General features: G+C 40.4%; 1 protein-coding gene across 1 annotated transcript in view; it reads left to right on the top strand.

The window, feature by feature from the left end:
• The window catches only part of MAMLD1 (mastermind like domain containing 1), a 278,328-nt gene that overhangs the window by 203,251 nt on the left and 56,386 nt on the right, over nt 1-18,691 (top strand). The gene's annotated exons all lie outside the window — the stretch shown is intronic.

Below are 18,691 nucleotides of genomic sequence, written 5' to 3' on the forward strand. Positions count from 1 at the left end.
CATAAGCAGAAGCACAACAAATTAAACTAACAATAAAAAGAGTAACAAAAATTAACTATGAAGAATATTAAGGGATAATTGTTTATGTAATTGTTTATCATTTTTTTTCATTATTGCTTCTTGTTTATAATTAGTTTATATCTATAGTTCCCACTCATCCATGTTCCGGCCAACTCTTCTCTTTGCTTTAGCCCAATTCTGTAATGTATTGCCTTTTATATCTATTTTCCGTACTGCCCACTCTGCCTCTAGCATTGCCATCCACATATAAAGCTTTAGAAAGATGTCCGACGTCATCCGCTCAACCCGGAACCGCCGGAGATGTTCCTGTACCACTGTGCGTTCCACACTGGCTCTGTCTGCTATCATACATCACACATCTACTTCTGAAACTCTACTCTGCAATATCCAACAGCTTCCCTGGTGAATTTTGATATTAAGCTGTTTCCAGCTGCTTCCCTGGTGAACTCTGCTATAAGGCTGCTTCCCTGGTGAACTCTGCTATTAGGCTCTAGCATCAATAGATCCTGAGGTCCATCCTACACTTATAATGATGATGATATGCTTGTAGTTCTTGGCCTCTTGTGAGTATATTTGCTATTTTTAATCTAATTTTTTTAACAAAACTACATTTAGATGGTGGCACCCTCTTTTCTTTTCTGTGCATTAGTGTTTAGATGATTGCCTAAAATCTGACTAAAGAGGTGCTACAGCCATTCCATAAGTGACTGTGCATACATATTTGGGCTACTAAGGTCTTTTACCCATATTGGACTCTTATTTGTGCCATAGGGAAAATGTTTTTTAAGCTGATCCTCTTGTTTCAATATTGTGAGTCACTAACCCAGAACCAGTATGTAGATAGAGGCTGATATTTAGACTTGCACTGAGTCAGCGTGTTTGTATAGCAACCAGCTAACATTTTCAAAAGGAGGTCAGCAATGGAAACTCCCATATATCTCTTAAGGAAAGTTTACTTTAAATTAGCCCGGGGTGAGTACAGAAAAAAAAAACACTCTCTTCTCTTTCCTTTACATCCCTTTGTCTGTATCTGAGGTATAAGAGCCTTGTAAAAAAAAAATGTGCACAAATTTCCTCCATGCATATTTGAATTTATTGTCTTATGTAATTCTTATTTTACACATTTTAACCACTTAAGCCCCGGAAGATTTTACCCCCTTGCTGACCAGGGCCTATTTTGAGATTCAGCACTGTGTGACTCTTAACGGACAATTGCGCGGTCATGCGACGCTGTACCTAAACAAATGTAAAAATGACACTGGCAGTGAAGGGGTTAACTTTTTTTTTGAGAGGGAGGGGTTAATTGTGTCCCTAGGGGCGTGCTTCTAACTGTGATTGGATGTGGCTTGAGGTGTAAGAACAGAGATCAACGGTCCTACATAGCAGAAGCGTATGATCTCCATTCTTACACAGAGAAGAATGACCGGCGGCTTTGTTTACATTAGCCGCCTGCCTTTCTCCCGTTGTAACGGACAATCGCGAGTGCCCGGAGGACATCGGGTCCGCCGAGCACACGCGTGGGGGTGTCCGTGAACGAGCGGTAGCGGGAACGCGCCTCCGGCTCCCTAGAGCCTCACAGGCTAGCAACGTCGCTTTGTCTGTGAGGGGCTGACCGCCGCAGTAAATAGTCGTGCGGCGGTTGGCAAGTGGTTAAATGCTCATAGATGATGTTTAAGTTGTGGCTTGTTAATTGTTAAAGTAATACATTTTATTGTGTTTTATAAAAGATCTGAAGAAGGCTGTCAGCAGTTTGTTGGTACTGTTGTTTTTTTTTTGTTTTTTTGATGCATCTGATATCAGGCAGTACTAGCAAGCTGCTTTTTTTTCTTGAATTTAATAGCTGTATTAGAGATATGAAAGTTAGAACTTAACAACATGCTGACTAGGCTGTTCTCATGTATTTGCATGAGCCCAGAAAAGGGTTTACAGAGGGCTCTTTTGCGTAAGCAGTATTTGTTTATGTATGGTTTTAAAGGAAGACTCACTCTTCAATTTATCAGGAGCACATTTCTAAGTAATAATCGCACCAAGGAGATTAATTTAGGAGCGCCTGGAACAGGCTCATTACAGATATGTGCTGCGCCATATTCTTTTCAAATATGGATTTTTAGCATCATTGACTGCAAGACACCAAACATCCCCTTTCCTAGTATTGCACAATTAAAGGGGGCGCAGAGTTGGAAGTTGGGGAGTTGGAATGCTTTAGTTCGGATGGTGGAGCTGAGACACAGAAGAGGATTTTTTTTTTTTTTTTTTTTGCTTTGTTTTTTGGTATTTCTAAGCTAATTAGGCCCCTTTCACACTTGTGCAACTTGTCCTGTGATTTGTGACTGCCAAGTTGCATGACAGGTTGTACCCCGTGATTTCCAGAGAGTAACGTTCATATCTGTGCGATTTCAAAGTAGTCCCTGCACTACTTTGGTCCGACTTTGATGTGACTTGAGGTCCATAGACCTCAAGACTACACAGGCATTGCTTCAAGACGCGTTAAAGTCGCAGCAAAATTGGGCGACTTTCAGGTTGCATAAGTGTGAGAAGGGCCTTAATCAGATTGTAAGTGAAAGTCAAAGCTTAAAAGACAAACGCTGTGCATGCCTCCCTTGGCCATTTTACCCTCTTACCTTTCTACCCTCTCTCTTATCACTAACCACTCGGAAGTTCTTCTGGGCCCTATAGTTCAGTATAGGAATTAACCTCTTGCCGACCACCGCACGACTATTTCCTGCGGCGGTCAGCCCCGTACAGGCAAAGTGACGTAGTACTACGTCGCTAGCCTGTGAGCCTCTAGGGGGCGAGCACGCCGCCGGGGGCACGCTCCCGCCCCCGCTCGTTCCCTAACATGTCCGCGCGTGTGACCAGCAGACCCGATGTCCGCCGGTCACTCGCGATCTCCCCGTGGAGGGGGAGAAAGGCAGGCGGTTGATGTAAACAAAGCCGCCTGTCATTCTCCCTGATCTAACTGCAGAGATCATACGATCCTGCTATGTAGGATTGTATGTCTCTGTGGTTACATCACTAGCCACACCCCTTTACAGTTAGAAGCACGCCCCTAGGGACACACTTAACCCCTGCATCACCAATAAAGTTAACCCCTTCCCTGACAGTATCATTTTTACAGTAACAGTGCATATGTATAGCACTGATTACTGTAGTAATGTCACTGGTACCCCCAAAAGTGTCAAAAATGTCAGTCAAGGGTCCGATCTGTCCGCCGCAATGTCGCAGTCCCGCAAAAAAAATCGCAGATCGCTGCCATTACTCGTTAAAAAAAAACACCAAAAATGACAGAAATCTTTCCCTTAGTTAGTAAATGCAATAACTTTTGCGCAAACCAATCAAAATACGCTTATTGCTATTTTTTTTACCAAACATATGTAGCAGAAAACAAATTGGCCAAAAATGTTAAAAAATTTTGATTTTTACACTTTTTGGGGGGAATTTCATATAACAAAATAGTTAAAAATATTGTTATTTTTTCAAAATTTACATTCTTTTTTTGTTTATAGCGCAAAAAGTAAAAACCGCACAGGTGATCAAATACCACCAAAAGAAACTCTGTTCGTGGGAAAAAAGGACGTGAATTTCATTTGGGTACAGCATCGCACGACCGCGCAATTGTCCGTTAAAGTCACGCAGTGCCGAATCGCAAAATAGGGCCTGGTCAGGAAGGGGGTCAAATCTTCCGGGGCTTAAGTGGTTAAAGACCTTTGTGATCTTCTTTTTAACATCATAACAACTACCATACACTTGAATATATAATCAGTATAAAAAAGTTGTAAACATAAAACTCAATATAAAGAAAATGGGGAACATGAAACTCTCTGCTAACTGTTTAAAGCTTAATTGGGATATTTCAATTGGTGCTGCGAAAAAGGGAGAAGGAAATATTGCTGAATCAAGGAAATCAGACAAGAATCTGCTGTGTCTGACATTTTGGTAGGTGAAAACATGTTTTAAAGTGAAAATGTACCCATACAGCATAAAGCAACGGCTTCACCTAAAATGAAACTTTACTCACTCAATCAACATTGACTATTTTTTAATCCTTATTCTGCTAGTATTAGTAAATAGATAAGAAGATATATTTTATTTATTTGTTATTTTTTTTTACATTTCTTTAGTTACTTCCTGGTTTTCAGGCCTAGGCAAATCATGTCATACATCCCATGAGTTTTCAGGAGGGCAGGAGAGGTTTTCTCAGCTAAGCACACCTATATGCCTGAGCGAAGAGCAGATAGATTCCAGGAAGTAAATGCTACATTAATCATTTGCCCACATTCGAGATGGCCATAGCCAGAAATGGTGGGGGTGTTTTTCAAAGTGGTTTCTCAGCAAAATAAAGCATGGAGACGTGGATTGATGGGGAAATTTGCATTGAATGCTAAAAATGTTTTGGTTTGTGGTGCTCAGATGAAATGAAGTTCCGCTTCAACTGACTCCCTTCCCAATCTGCACAAACTTCTCTTCATTCTCTGACCTATCTTTTTGGTTATCTTGAGTGAAGAGAGTGACCTAGCAAATCTGACTGTATGGTGAATGTGATTCACTGCCACACTAAAAGGTTGGTACTTGGTTGGTTGCTTAGGCGCTTAGCACTGTCACATGGTGGAATGGGGGGTGGGGCTTAGTCATGTGTAAGCTCTTAGATGCAAGTTGGAGCATACACAGAGCTTCCTTTCTTCACTGCCATCCAACAAAGTAATGGGAGATCAAAATTCACAATTAGGTTCCCAGGGTGCAAATTAAACATGATTCAGGAGTTCAGCTTTAAAGCGGCTACTGCTTTTACAATTTTATAGAGCACCAACATATTCCATAACCCTTTTACAACACACACCATATGATTCCCATCAGTCCCTGTTCCTGAAGAGCTTAACAATCTAATCTCCTCAGCACAATCTTTAGGTACACATAAAGGTCTATTAAACATTAGCTGAATGAATGTCCTAAGCATTTGTCCAGGCTGCACACATTTCCCCCCTTGTTTTCCTCTATAAATATGACTTCCTATGATTGGCAGCGCCCTCTAGTTGCCAAAATGATATGGTTATATACAGGCATGAAATGCCTCCAATCAGAAAATATACTATATTTTACCGACTAGATGGAGCAGACGATGAAAGGAATCTATGGTATTAGAGAAAATTTGGGGAAAATGAATGCAGCCGGGATAAATGCTTTTAACATTCACCCAAGGAATGTTTCATAAATATACCCCTTAGTATTACAAATCTATGTGGATGCCACTAAGTCTATAAAGTTTTGTACAGCTGCTATGAACCTACATGTCCAGATTTCAAGGCTTTTCCTGTTGCCTACAAATAATACCCAAACATTTCTCAGCAATATCCTGTACAAAGGCTACTAGATACACAGGGTGAGCTGTGTTGCAGTTTTATCCACTCGGGGAGGAGAAAAGGAAGATGAAAGGGCAACAGGTACCAGGCTTTATGCCAGGCAGGAAATAGATTGGCCAGCAAGGACAAATGGTTCATATCAGGGATCTGCTTTTATGTCTACATGAAATAGATCTGGACACTTTCAAAATGACATGTGAAAGGGCAATAAACGAAAAGGATTGTTTTATTATAACAAAATATTGTGTATCATTCATACATTATTGTTAAAGCATATCTTTAACCACTAATGCATTTATATTGATACATGTTTTGCATTTGAGACATTTTCTTCATTGCTTGCCTAATTATTATTATTTTTTTTGGATTTTAAAACTGTAATGCTTTTGGGTGAATGATACTTTAATTGTTGAAGTTGAAAATGTCAATGTTTATTTTTATTGTATACCTAGAAATGTGTGCCTAGAAGAACAGAGTACAGTGTGGGGAAAAGCAGCGCCAATTGGAGGGGGGGGGGGGGGGGATTAGGTAGTTGCATGGATAGGAGGAACGTGATCTGACTTAGGGTAGTGAGGTGAGTGGCAGAGATGTGCTGCTCAACAAGAGTCCTCTAGGGGGGATGTGTAACTGTTTAACACTAACTCCAATCAAAACGCGGCTGCACTCAATACTCAGCAAAAGCCCTCAGAAGGGGGTTTGCATATTTAGAGGAGTTGTAAAGTCAGAAGGTTTTTTTTATCTTAACCTTAATTCATTTTTTGCATTAAGATAAAAAACTTTCTGGATGTAGTAGCTTTCCCAGCACCCCCTCATACTTACCTTAGGTCCTTCTCTATCCAGTGATGTCTATGAGTCCCTCGGTCGTCGAGGACTCTTCGTCCTGATTGGCTGGAACATTGGCTCCCGTGGCTTTCAATCAAAGTCAGTTAGCCAATCAGGAAAGAGAGGGGGCGGGCCAAATGGCAGTTCCATGTCTGAATGAATACTCCAGTATTGAAAGTCAGAAAACAACACTTCCGTCCACCTCTCGCCACTCTGAGCATGGTCCCCAATCCTCTAGGACCCCTGTACTTCCAGCTGACCCTCGGAGCCCTCTCTAACCTGCAGGATAGAAGGAGCTGTCTGATTGGCTGCAGCCAGGCTCAGGGCACAGCTATATGGAGATAATGCAGTGATGAAGACTGCAAATTGTGACACCACCCCATTGCCATAGTGCACTCACCCTCCTCTCTCCAGCCCCCCACACCATCCCTCCACTTTCCCTGCATTCAGTAGCAATGGAAGGTGGAAGAATGCTGTGATTTCCATTCTGAGCTATTGAGCTTTGCAAACAATAGGCTGTCTTCAGCAGTGGTTAAAAAAGTGGAAAAATATTAAAAGGAGCACAACACTCCACCTGCTGGCTGCAAATTAAAATATAGCATACACAATATGTACAAGATTTCATAGTCTTCAAACTGAGTTATTACTTCTGAGCTGCATACTTGATTCAGGTCTGTGCTTCAGAAAGTATTGAAGCCACTGGATCAACATGATAGCCAGGCAACTAGCACCTCTCAGAAGGTAAGGTTAGTAGTGGCAACCCTCGTATCGTCACAGTATTAAAAGCCTGCGCTTGTATGACCAGCTTTTTGAACTGACTACTTACCAGCAAAAGGATAATGATAAGTATTAAAAAATATATATACAGTATCTCACAAAAGTGAGTACACCCTCACGTTTTTGTAAATATTTTATTATATCTTTTCATGTGACAACACTGAAAAAATGACAATTTGCTACAATGTAGTGAGTGTACAGCTTGTATAAGAGTGTAAATTTGCTGTTTCCTCAAAATAGCTCAACACACAGCCATTTATGTCTAAACTGCTGGCAATAAAAGTGAGTACTCCCCCAAGTGAAAATGTCCAAATTGGGCCCAATTAGCCATTTCCCTCCCTGGTGCCATGTGACTCATTGGTGTTACAAGGTCTCAAGTGTGAATGGGGAGCAGGTGTGTTAAATTTGGTGTTATCGCTCTCATTCTCTCATACAGGCCACTGGAAGTTCAAACTACTCACAATGAGCCATAAAATAGTCAGCAGAAGAAGAAAAACGATTAGTCACAGACACAACTCCGCTCCCAGAACACAGCCGGCTTGCGTTCCACAGGATCCAGGAAGTGACGTAATACGTTAGCCAAATCCCGTGGAAGGCAAGCCGGCTGTGTTCCGGGAGCTGAGTTGTGTCTGTGACTGTCCTTTTTCTTCTGCTGACTATTTTATGGCTCATTGTGATTAGTTTTGATTTTATCTTCAATAAATGTATATCATGGACTTCACTATTTCTGGCTCATTCTTTTCCTGAGTGATACCGGAGTGACACCTGGAGACACTGGAGGGGAGCTCTGTGGTTGCCAGGATTGGAGTAGCATTGGCCCACAATACTATTAAGGCTCATTCACCTGTGAGCTCCGGTGAGTGGATTCCCTCAGGGGGACTTGGAGCACCGTCACTGTGTGGAGCACCACTGCACCTTAAAATTGGCACCTTAAAGATATACAGCATTTTATAGGATTACGTTCAGCACAATATCTTGGGACTTTGAATATAAATTATATTATTTTGGCACTTTTACACCTTACAGGGCATATTGTGATTTTATTTGTTTAATATTCAGCATTTGTTGCACTTTATTGGACTGCCATCATTTTTGCACCAAGCACTTTATGCTCATACTTAGTATTATAATATGAAATTAATGTTTTATTTTATATATCATTTTTTCACTTTGCGAGCGCTGTTTTTATTGGGGTATATATACACCTACAAGACAACCACTGCCTTGCTAGAGAAGCTGAGGGTAAAGGTGATGGACTAACCAAGCATGTCTCCAGACCTAAACCCTATTGAGGATCTGTGGGACATCCTCAAATGTAAGGTGGAGCTGCGCAAGGTCTCTAACATCCACCAGCTCCATAATGTCATCATGGAGGAGTGGAAGAGGACTCCAGTGGCAACCTTTGAAGCTCTGGTGAACTCCATGCCCAAGAGGGTTAAGGCAGTGCTGGAAAATAATGGTGGCCACACAAAATATTGACACTTTTGGCCCAATTTGTATATTTTAACTTAGGGGTGTACTCACTTTTGTTGCCAGCAGTTTAGACAATAATGGCTGTGTCTTGAGTTATTTTGAAGAGACAGCACATTTACACTGTTATACAAGCTGTACACTCACTACTTTACATTGTAGCAAAGTTTAATTTCTTTAGTGTTGTCACATGAAAAGATATAATAAAATATTTACAAAAATGTGAGGGGTGTACTTACTTTTAAAAGATGCTGTATATTGCGCGCTTTTCATACAATTGCTTTCACGCCACAGATGAATAAAAAGCAATATAAAGCAGTAATATATTTCTGCACAGGAACTCCTGGAAAGCACAACAAAACATTTAGACACCTCAATTATTATTCAAATGAATGAATGCCTTGAAATATGTCCACTGTTGAATTAGTATTCATTATATGTCTTGAAACATTTTCCAGTACTTAAGATAAAGAGCGCACATATTACAATGTTATCAAACACACCAAATATTTGCTAATTTACCTGCCTTTCTATAGTGACTCGCTAACAGCTTGCAGCTATTTCTGCTGGGGAAGCATAGAATTTATAAAAACAAACACAATGGAAATTAGGGCTGCCAATTTCTACTTGAAAAATTACATTGTATCAGATTTTTGTTGTTTGTTATTTAATATTTGGGCCCCATACTAGGAAGAGCTGGAGTATAATAAATGAAAATACTTTTATTTAGATTGAGTGAAGAAACAATATACTTTACAAAATAAATCCACATTGTAAGCACCTTGAGGGCAGGGACTGATACAGCATGTACAACACATACTGTATGTTAAGCACTGCGTAAATTATCAGTGCTATATACAGTAAATACCTATAAGTAAATAAATACACAATCAGCAATTTAAAGTGCTCTGAATTTTCTGAGTCCTTAAAGCTGAACTCCAGGAATTTGACAAAGTCTATCCTTGCAGAACGTCCTCTCCCCCAAACTGCAGGGGTTACATTTTGGGTAAGTGTAGGATGCAGATATATGGTGTAATACTAAAGCCCCGTACACACGCACAGATTGTTGGCCAACTGATCGGCCAACTTTTGTCCAGTGTTGTTTGTTGGTTGAAATGTGCTCTAGACTTGCACTGGACTTTTGTTGGCCAACAAAAACCAACTTCAGAAGTGATGTCATGTTCTGGTTGACTTTCCGTGTGTTTTTTCTTCTCTGAGCATGCCCAGTCTTGCTCATCTGATTTTTGTCTGCCGAAATCTGTACTGAGTGAGGAACAATCAGCCGTTCTGTTGTTGGCCAACAAAAATTTTATAGCATGCACAGCAGATTTTTTTCGACCGAAAATTTGCAGTTGGTTGTCGGAAGCATCATACTAACAAGCCTACAATCGGCCGATCGGATGTTGGCCGTAAATTTAATCTGTGTGTGTGTACGGGGCTTTATTCTTGGATCTGGCAGTCTCTCTCAATCCATGTAATCGGTTCAGCGCCGCCACCTCTCTAAAGTCGGGTGAGATTCAAAACATGTACGGTATGTGTAGACTGAATGTACCCAAGTTGATCAAACTAAAAAAAAAGAGAAAAAATTTTGGCTGGAGTTGGACTTTAGGCTAGGTTCACATTTTTGAATTGTGATAACGCACATTCTCCCAGCCTTTTGGCTAAGATCAAGTATAGTATCTGTTCTTATCCAGAAAGGTGCTGTGCTGTCATTCTGGACTGACCAAAGCTGGAGTGTCTGGCTATGTATCCCTGCTGGAGTGATGGGGGCTTGGAAGATTAGTACCGGTTGAGATAGAAATCAGGGGGCCCACAGGCAGTTGGGACATGGGAGTAATTCCCCTGGGAAAATTGGAAGAGCCCAGTACCTCCCTGATTGATTTGAGTGGATCTACCTTGTCTAGTCATGGGCTGGGAAGGCAAAGAGTCCACAGTGTCTGTGCCCCATGGGGGTGGTTGCCCTAGGGGTGCTCTTAGTAACACTTGGGTGTGGGACCTCATTGTGTGAACAAGCTCATGGTCGCAGTCATCAAAGCTTATTTTCTATACTGCCTCTTTTAGGGCTAGGCTTTTTGGCTACGTCCAGGGCAATTTTTGTCCTCCAGGTCTCAGGGCCTGGGCAGTGCAATATTGCACGGCCATTTAGTTAATGTATTTATTTTTCTCCAACTGTTTGTCACTGCTTTCACTTTTGTGTGTGTTTGAACACTGGATGAAGGATATGAGTCCTTGGGCTTGCCCGGACCTCAAGGGGGAGAATGTGTGGCCCTCAGGTTCATTCCTCCCTTGCCCCTGGGGTGTCTCTCTTTGGGATATCCCCTCGACCAAGTATTCGATGGTCGGCTTTGGCTGACCTAAAAGAACGGGGGCTGTCAGGCCTTCTGGTAAATTTGTAAAAAAGTACCACTTAAAAGAAGCGTACTCCCCGCGCCTAGGATTTAGTGTACATTAAATGTGTAAATAATTTAGTGATAAATCGTAAAATTAAATAAATAAATAAATACAGCAGCAGCAGTAGTGTGAAACTAATTGGCACAGTATTTGCACTTTTGCACTTATATTCGTAAGAATATTGCATATATTTATACTGTTTTAGCAAGCGCTGTAGATAGTCCTAAATAGTAAGACCATTGTAAACCCTTTGTCCCTCTCAGGAGCCTTGCGCTCCAGGGGATTAGGGTCCTACTCCTTTGGGGGGTGGACTAAAGCATACCCCTAAGTGCACTTTTTTGTGCGTGTTTGTTCACTTAATGTTTTTTTCATTGCAGGATTTGCACTATCGCGGGTTAAAAAAAAAATGCACATTTCCGCACCAGCAGTGGCACTCATGTTATTGCATTGCATTGATTTTGAACAGCCCCCCAGTCTCTAAAGCAACGTTTTTGTGCTGCAGTGCACAGTAATGCATTACAGGCATGCTTCGGAGTGTGCTAAGGTTAATGGGCAATACAAATTGAACAAGCATGCACATTCCAAGGTGAATGGACTTGCATATAACAAAACCTGTATTACCATGTTCTTTTAATGCACCGAATAAGTGTGAAATTGACCTCATGCTTTCTGGGTAGCAGTGGAAATTTTCCTGTTTTTAATTTACTGCAAAGAGTTCTAATAAACAATGTTTTCCTAATTAAAACTGTAGCATATAGGAAACATTCCCAAAACTTGGATGTAAAGTGTAAATCTCTGTAAGGGTTGAATCACAGGAACACAGATCGCATGCATTTCCAAGAAACGATTAACCCTAGTGCAGCAGAACGATAGAAGGCAAGAGACATTCAAAAAAGAAAGTATTCTAAACTCTGTCTAACCAGCCAAAGCTGTGGTGCTTTAAACATTATCTCCAGCCAGGCTCCCCCCCCCCCCCCTTTCCTTGGAAGTAGAGGCTGGGAAGGGCCTGTTTGGCTGTTGAAGTAAAGTGGGCAGACATTTCTTTTCCTGAGTCCTGGGCAGGCACCAGACGGCTGAAGGAAGACCGGCACCAAGTTGATTTAGATTGACTGCTTTGGACACTGAGCAGGAGTTGCATCTAATTGGATTGCAGCTGTTGTTATTGTTCGGTCCTTTTCCAGTGTGCAGATCTCCACATCCTATATTATTACAGCTAAGAGAAACATTGTGCAATGCCAGAATACTGAGGGCTGTTTGGGCACTTGTTTGTGGTCTGTTAGGTTTTGCAATACCCCTCTCAGGAAGGTTAGAAAGTGATGTTATCTATGTTCTGAAGCATTAAAACACTAGTCCACTGGCTTCTGTTAAGGACACTCCAGTGATGTAAATTGGGACCACTTGTCAAGCAATATCCACATTCATAAAATACAAGGACTGTGTGTAGGAATGTAGTTGTGTGTTTTTTTTTTTTTGTTTTTTTTTTAAGCCAGAGACATCGGTGTGGGAGCTATATATTATAATGTCAATAAGCGTGCCCTGTAACATTTCCTTTTTCTTTAAGTGTTACTAAACCCACAACAGTAAAATCAGCCTGTTTATGCAGTGAAGCATGTTTGTTACACTCACTGTGGAACCCAAGGGGTTAATCCTCTGCACTTTGTAACACTGACAGAGTAACTGGAGTCAGTCTGCACATGCTCAATTTGGTGTGTATTGCCAGAAAGTTTTTTTTTTTTTTTTTTATTTCTTTGTAGAGTTCATGTGATCAGCACTGTCCAGAGAGAGGACTGCCAGTGCAGTATGAAAACTCCTCCTACAAGCTTTAACCAGGCACTGATAGAAGTCACACAACTGCTATTTACTGCTGATGAAAATGTATTTAGCAGTTTATATTTACTAAAATAATTGCATGTCCTGTGCGATTTTTACTTTTTGCGCTATAAACAAAAAAAGAGCGTCAATTTTGAAAAAATAACAATATTTTTCACATTTTTTATATGAAATTCCCCCCCCCCCCCCAAAATGTAAAAATCTAAATTTTTTAATATTTTAGGCCAATTTGTTTTCTGCTACATATTTTTGGTAATAAAAATCGCAATGGGCGTATTTTGATTGGTTTGCGCAAAAGTTTTTGCGTTTACTAACTAAGGGAAAGATTTACGGTATGTCATTTTTATTGGTTTTTTTTTTTAACTAGTAATGGCGGCGATCTGCAATTATTTTTTTTTGCGGGACTGCGCCATTGTGGCGGACAGATCGGACCCCTGACTAACATTTTTGACACTTTTGGGAGTACCAGTGACATTACTACAGTATGCACTGTTACTGTAAAAATGACACTGGCAGGGAAGGGGTTAACTTTATTAGAGATCCAGGGGTTAAGTGTGTCCCCAGGGGCGTGCTTCTAACTGTAGAGGGGCGTGGCTTTTGATGTAACCACAGAGACATACGATCCTACATAGCAGGATCGTATAGTCTCTGCTGTTACACCAGGGAGAATGACAGGCGGCTTTGTTTACATTAGCCGCCTGCCTTTCTCCCTCTCCAGCGGGAGATCGCGATTGACCGGCGGACATCGGAGCCGCCGGTCACTCGCGCGGGGACCTCAGTGAATGGACGGGGGCGGGAGCGCACCTCCGGAGGCGCGTGCTTGCCCCCTACAGGCTCCTGGGCGAGCGACGTAGTACTAGTACGTCACTTTGCCCAGGAGGGGCTGACCGCCGCAGTAAATGTACTTAAGGCAGTCGGCAAGTGGTTAAAGTGACTGTAAAGTTTATTTTTTTTAAATAACAAACATGTTGTACTTACCTGTACTGTGCAGTGGCTTTGCCTGACAGTTCTTTCCACCTCCAGTTTTACCCTGTTGATCCACATTTTTCCCATTTTGGAAATATTGTATTATAGAGAATTTTATAGAGTTGTTGTTGCTGTAATCATTGTAGCACCTAAAAAAAGTGCCAAATAAAAAATAGCTGTACCAAATGAGGAATGGAGTGTTATAATCAAACATGGTGGGCCAGATGGACAATAGTTATCTAGTATGGTTCATATGTATGTGTGTTTCAACCGTAGTAATTAGCTGTTTACCTGAAGTTCAGCTCTAAAGGCAAGCACAATTGTGTTCTTTTTACCCTTTACCAGAGTAGTTGGAGTACTGGTCAAAGAAAGAATTGTGTTGATCATGTACAGTAGATCAGGCACCGCAAGCTCATTTGGCTTGGACAGTGGGAAGATCTATAATAAGTGGCTGTTAAATACTAGCCTCTGATTTTTCAGAATTAAGAGATCTTTTATCAGATAACTGTCATAAGTGAACACAATAGTCCGAAGAAAAACGGTGCAAACCATGAAACGTGTCAATTGAATCAGTACACTTGACAATAACTTTCTATGTTTAATAGATTATCTGAGTACAAACATTAGTGTTTTTAATGTTATATTGATTCTGTACAATAAAAAATTAGATTTTGTTTTTGATGGTTTGGTATATCATGTTATGAAATGCAAATACCAGCAGGCCACCCTTGAACTTTTTCATAAATGCTAGCCTGACCCCTATTTAAAGTGGAACTTTACCCATAACAACTTGATAAAAAATAATGTTCTTTAGCAAGGAACATACATTTCACATTAATAATTATGCTAACAAAATTAGTGTGTGCTGAAAATTGCCTCTAGCAGTGTTCCTGTTTGTTCTTGCTGGAGGCGGCCATTTTGCTGAAGCCCAAAGCCCCAGCTTTAAATCATAAAGTAGAACTAAACCCATCGATTTACCAGTTTCAAAAAACAGTTTGATTTTATTATGTCCTCAACCAAACTGTCAAACCATGAAATGGCTGGTGTCATAACTGATCACATGTGCAGCACCATGGCACTTGCAATTCAAACAAAAGCAGCTTTCTTGGTGGTAAAAGATAGGAGGGTATGATTCCGCTTTAAAGCTGTCAGCAGATCGGCCTCTACAAACTCAGCAGTGCCTAAAAATGCCTAAAATGAAGAGCAACTGAGCATGTGCAGAGCAGGGTGAGACCGTGCATTATTGGATTTTGAACAGCATAGGGACTGAAGGGGCCAGCTGGAAGTGTTCTAGCAGGACTTAATTTTCTGACTAAAGTTCCACTTTAAGTATAAGAAGTCTATTAAAATTTCAGTTTCCTTTAAAGAGTAACTCCACTTTTGTTGAAAAACAAAATCCTCTCTGGCTGATCTATGTACATTGCAAGGACTTTAAAATTTGTTGCAGATTCTTACCTTTTGTTACTCTAAAGAAATAGCTGTTTGTCTGTGTCCATGTGCAAAATGAATGTGAATGGGAGTGATTGTATAAGTATCAGTCAGCTGTTGTACTTGCAGGGTTCTAAGATTGAATATGGCAGGGTCTGTAACCCTTCAGATATGATTTCCCTGTGGGAGTATTTCACCATAAAATATTTGTTGCAAGGGATGCCTAAAACCTGACTTGTACCTTAGTGCAGACTTATTGGAAAACCAGTAAGCCAATCACGCAAGCAGGCAATTACATTTCTGTGTACAGAACCCCTCCAGGTTGACATATTGCATAGCATTTTACAGAAAATGACAGCACTGCAAGTTGAAAAGGAAAGGTCATTTTTAATAACATTCATGTTATAATATTATTTTTTTTTTTGGGGGGGGGGGGTTCCCACAAAAGTGGAGTTACCCTTTAAACTACCTACATACATAAGAAGGATCAAACAAGAAATAAATGTCTGTGGGGTCGGACAAAGCACTGTGTGACCATTCCCGAGTGGAACATTGATTAGACATGTTAGAAAACATGTTCTTATTGCTACACTTGATAAAAGGGGCAGGGATCTAATTGGGAACAATGTCTTTCTTGTATTTGTAGTTTGTAAAGTACCCTGCTGCCTGTAATATAATACTTTGCCCACGTCATCGTGACACTTGGCTTGATAAAGAAATATCTTTGCGTGCCAATAGATTGGTAGGTAGGTGAATGCATTTAGAGATTACAGAAAAGTTAATTATCCAATTGAAAAAAATTAAAGCTTTTTTTTTTTTGTTTAAATAGCAAGTTTTAGGTGTCATTAAGCAGCACCCTGTAATTAAAGCAAAACTAAAAACAACTTGACTTTGTTTCAGGTACAAAAGTGCTAGGTAAGCAGTCTACATTTTCCAAGCATGAATATTTTATACATAAAAACAGAATCGTTTATCTGTCCTTGATGTGTATAGGAAATATACAAAAAGTGACTGGTAGCATTTTGGAAATTGATATTGAAAATAAAAATAGTCCTTTAAGCATTTTAACCTTAGACCAGGTTGCTAAAGAAGAGCAAGAATCAAAGATGCAAAGTTTAGTGCCTCAAAGTACCCACTCAAACCTATTGATGTCACATCAGTGAAATGTCATTTTATTGAACAATTGTTAAAAAGATTATTCCACCTTCTTGGACTCTGCCTTGGGAGCTACAGAGACAGCCCAGAGAATAATCTGGATAAAAGGCCTCTGGTCACAGAATCGTCTTACATCCACTAGCGGTAAATATATCTGCTGCGTTCATATAGATGACTACACATGGTGATATATTGTATCCCTAAGACCTTGATGAATTTTGTAGATATTACAATCCCCCTGAAGAAGACCACGACTGTAGTGGGTCGAAACGCGTTTGGGTACACATTTTGGGCAGGAATACTGCGTTGATTGAGTATACCTGCCCAACTCTATATCATTAAGTTGGATGGATAATGTTTTAAATCTTGTAACCAGAGCTGGTATTTTTGAATCCTGTGTGGAATAACCTTTTTAACAATTGTTCAATAAAATGACATTTTTTACAATTTATTTGGCTGCATAATTTACTTGCTGTTTAAAAACTCTCGGGGGAACCAGACAAAATTCTCTGCCATTCATTTTGGGTATGCAGCCTCTCCTTCTCAATGTGTTCTTCTATATACAATGGTCAGCTTTTATTTATGTAAAACTTTTTTATCAAAAAAAAAAATAAAATAAAACGGTTGCAAAAGTGTTTGTTACCCAAAAAAAATAAATCAATAAACAGACCCTGTTCCCTTAAAGCATGAATAACAGCACAGTGCTTGTGCTGTGTCATTTGGCCCCTTATATAACCTCAAAAACCTGGCTGATCCTGCCTGGCTATACACCCCCCCTGTAAACTGACCACGGTTTATCATGGCTGCTGAGCCCTGACACCTTAATCAGTTTAGGTGCCTCCGTCATCCGCAGCTCTGCTCTGTCATTCTTTGTCCTCTCTTCCATCCTCTTCCCCCTTTCCCCTCCCTGCCTGTCTGCTCTGTGTCTGTGTCCACCCCCTCCCCTCCTGCTGCTATTATAACTACAATAAAAAAAATCACATCCCCTCTGTAACATAACGTTATGTGTCCCTGTGTCTGTGTTATACAAAAAATATGCCGATCTGTACCTAAATTAGATTGTCTCCCAGCGCTCACATGACTCCTCGGTTCTCTTTCTTCTCTCCTCCCCTCCTCACTGGCTGACGTCAGTGGGAGTGCTCAGCCCCACCCTCTATACCTGTCAGCCGTAGAGAGGAGATAGCCGAGGAGTCACGTGAGCGCCGGAGATGCTCTGATATAGGTACAGATCGGTATATTTTTTAACACAGACACAGGGGCACATAATGTTATAGTACAGAGGGGATGAGATGTTTTTATTGTGTTTACTTAACAACCACTTTAACCTCAATTTGTTAGTGTATCTAAATCTGCTAGTGCATCTAATACTCACTCCCCCCCCCTCCCCCTGACTGAAAATGCTGCTGTCCAAATGTGCCCCCTGTGCTCCTTTATCCAGAGTGGGGGCACTCTAATACAAGAGGTGTGTTACTGGCCAGATCACTAGGTGAAAACAGATGGAAAGTTCTAAAAAAAAGAAAACAAGTGCAGCACAACATCTAATGATTGGTAAGTTGCGATATATTACATTTTTTGGTTTTGGGTTTAATACTTCTTTAAAATGTAAAAAACCTTACACACATACGCAATATTGTTGTTTTGATGTCATGCTGTTTTTGGACAAAAGACTTCTTCACTTCACTCTGGGATTGTGCCATTTTTAAACTAACAAGCTAGCCATACAGTCTGGTTTGTAATCCTTTAAGAATACATAGATGGATATTTACCAAACGTCAGGATAGTGTAGGACACTGCACTGAGTTCAAGTGAGGCACTGTTGAGGCAACATTTAGTAGATTATGAACAGTTTATTAAATTATATTTTACATAAGGTGTTCGGTAAGTTTCATGCAGAAAAAGGTTTTAAGTGTGGACTCTGATTGGGTAAACCACTAACAGACTTCTTATATGTGCCTGGTAGACCTGTCCTTTGTTGCAGCAGAAGAACTTTGATGTAAGGGGGGACTCTGATGGACTTATTTGGAACTTCTTTGCTTTGTTATACTGAAGTTTTTTTCTCTTTTTTTTCTTCTTCTAAACCATATCATGCTTAAAACTGCATGTAGAACATATTCATTCATTCATTTTTTTTTTAAAAACTGATTTTAATTTTTTTTGTCCTGCAAATAATTGTTAAATATGCAATGTGATCCTCATACTGAAAAGTTTAGAGACCCCGGCGCTAAACAATTACTTAGAAATGCAATATGTGTTTGCTGTGTATAGGCAATCAAGTTATGTACAAGTTATATATGCATCCAGTGAACAGTGAATGTCATGCATATTGCATTGTGTTGGTTGATCTATGCATCATCAGCAGAGTTTTGGCTGTATGATCACTGCTGCTCTTTACATGCTGAGAAATGTTTGGGAATCATTCCACATCTACCTGTTGTCATGGGTATCTTTATGGATCTATATAGTAGCATTAAGCC

This window comes from Pelophylax lessonae, assembly GCF_965119305.1.
Source record: "Pelophylax lessonae genome assembly, chromosome: 7".
In the NCBI taxonomy this organism is placed as follows: domain Eukaryota; kingdom Metazoa; phylum Chordata; class Amphibia; order Anura; family Ranidae; genus Pelophylax; species Pelophylax lessonae.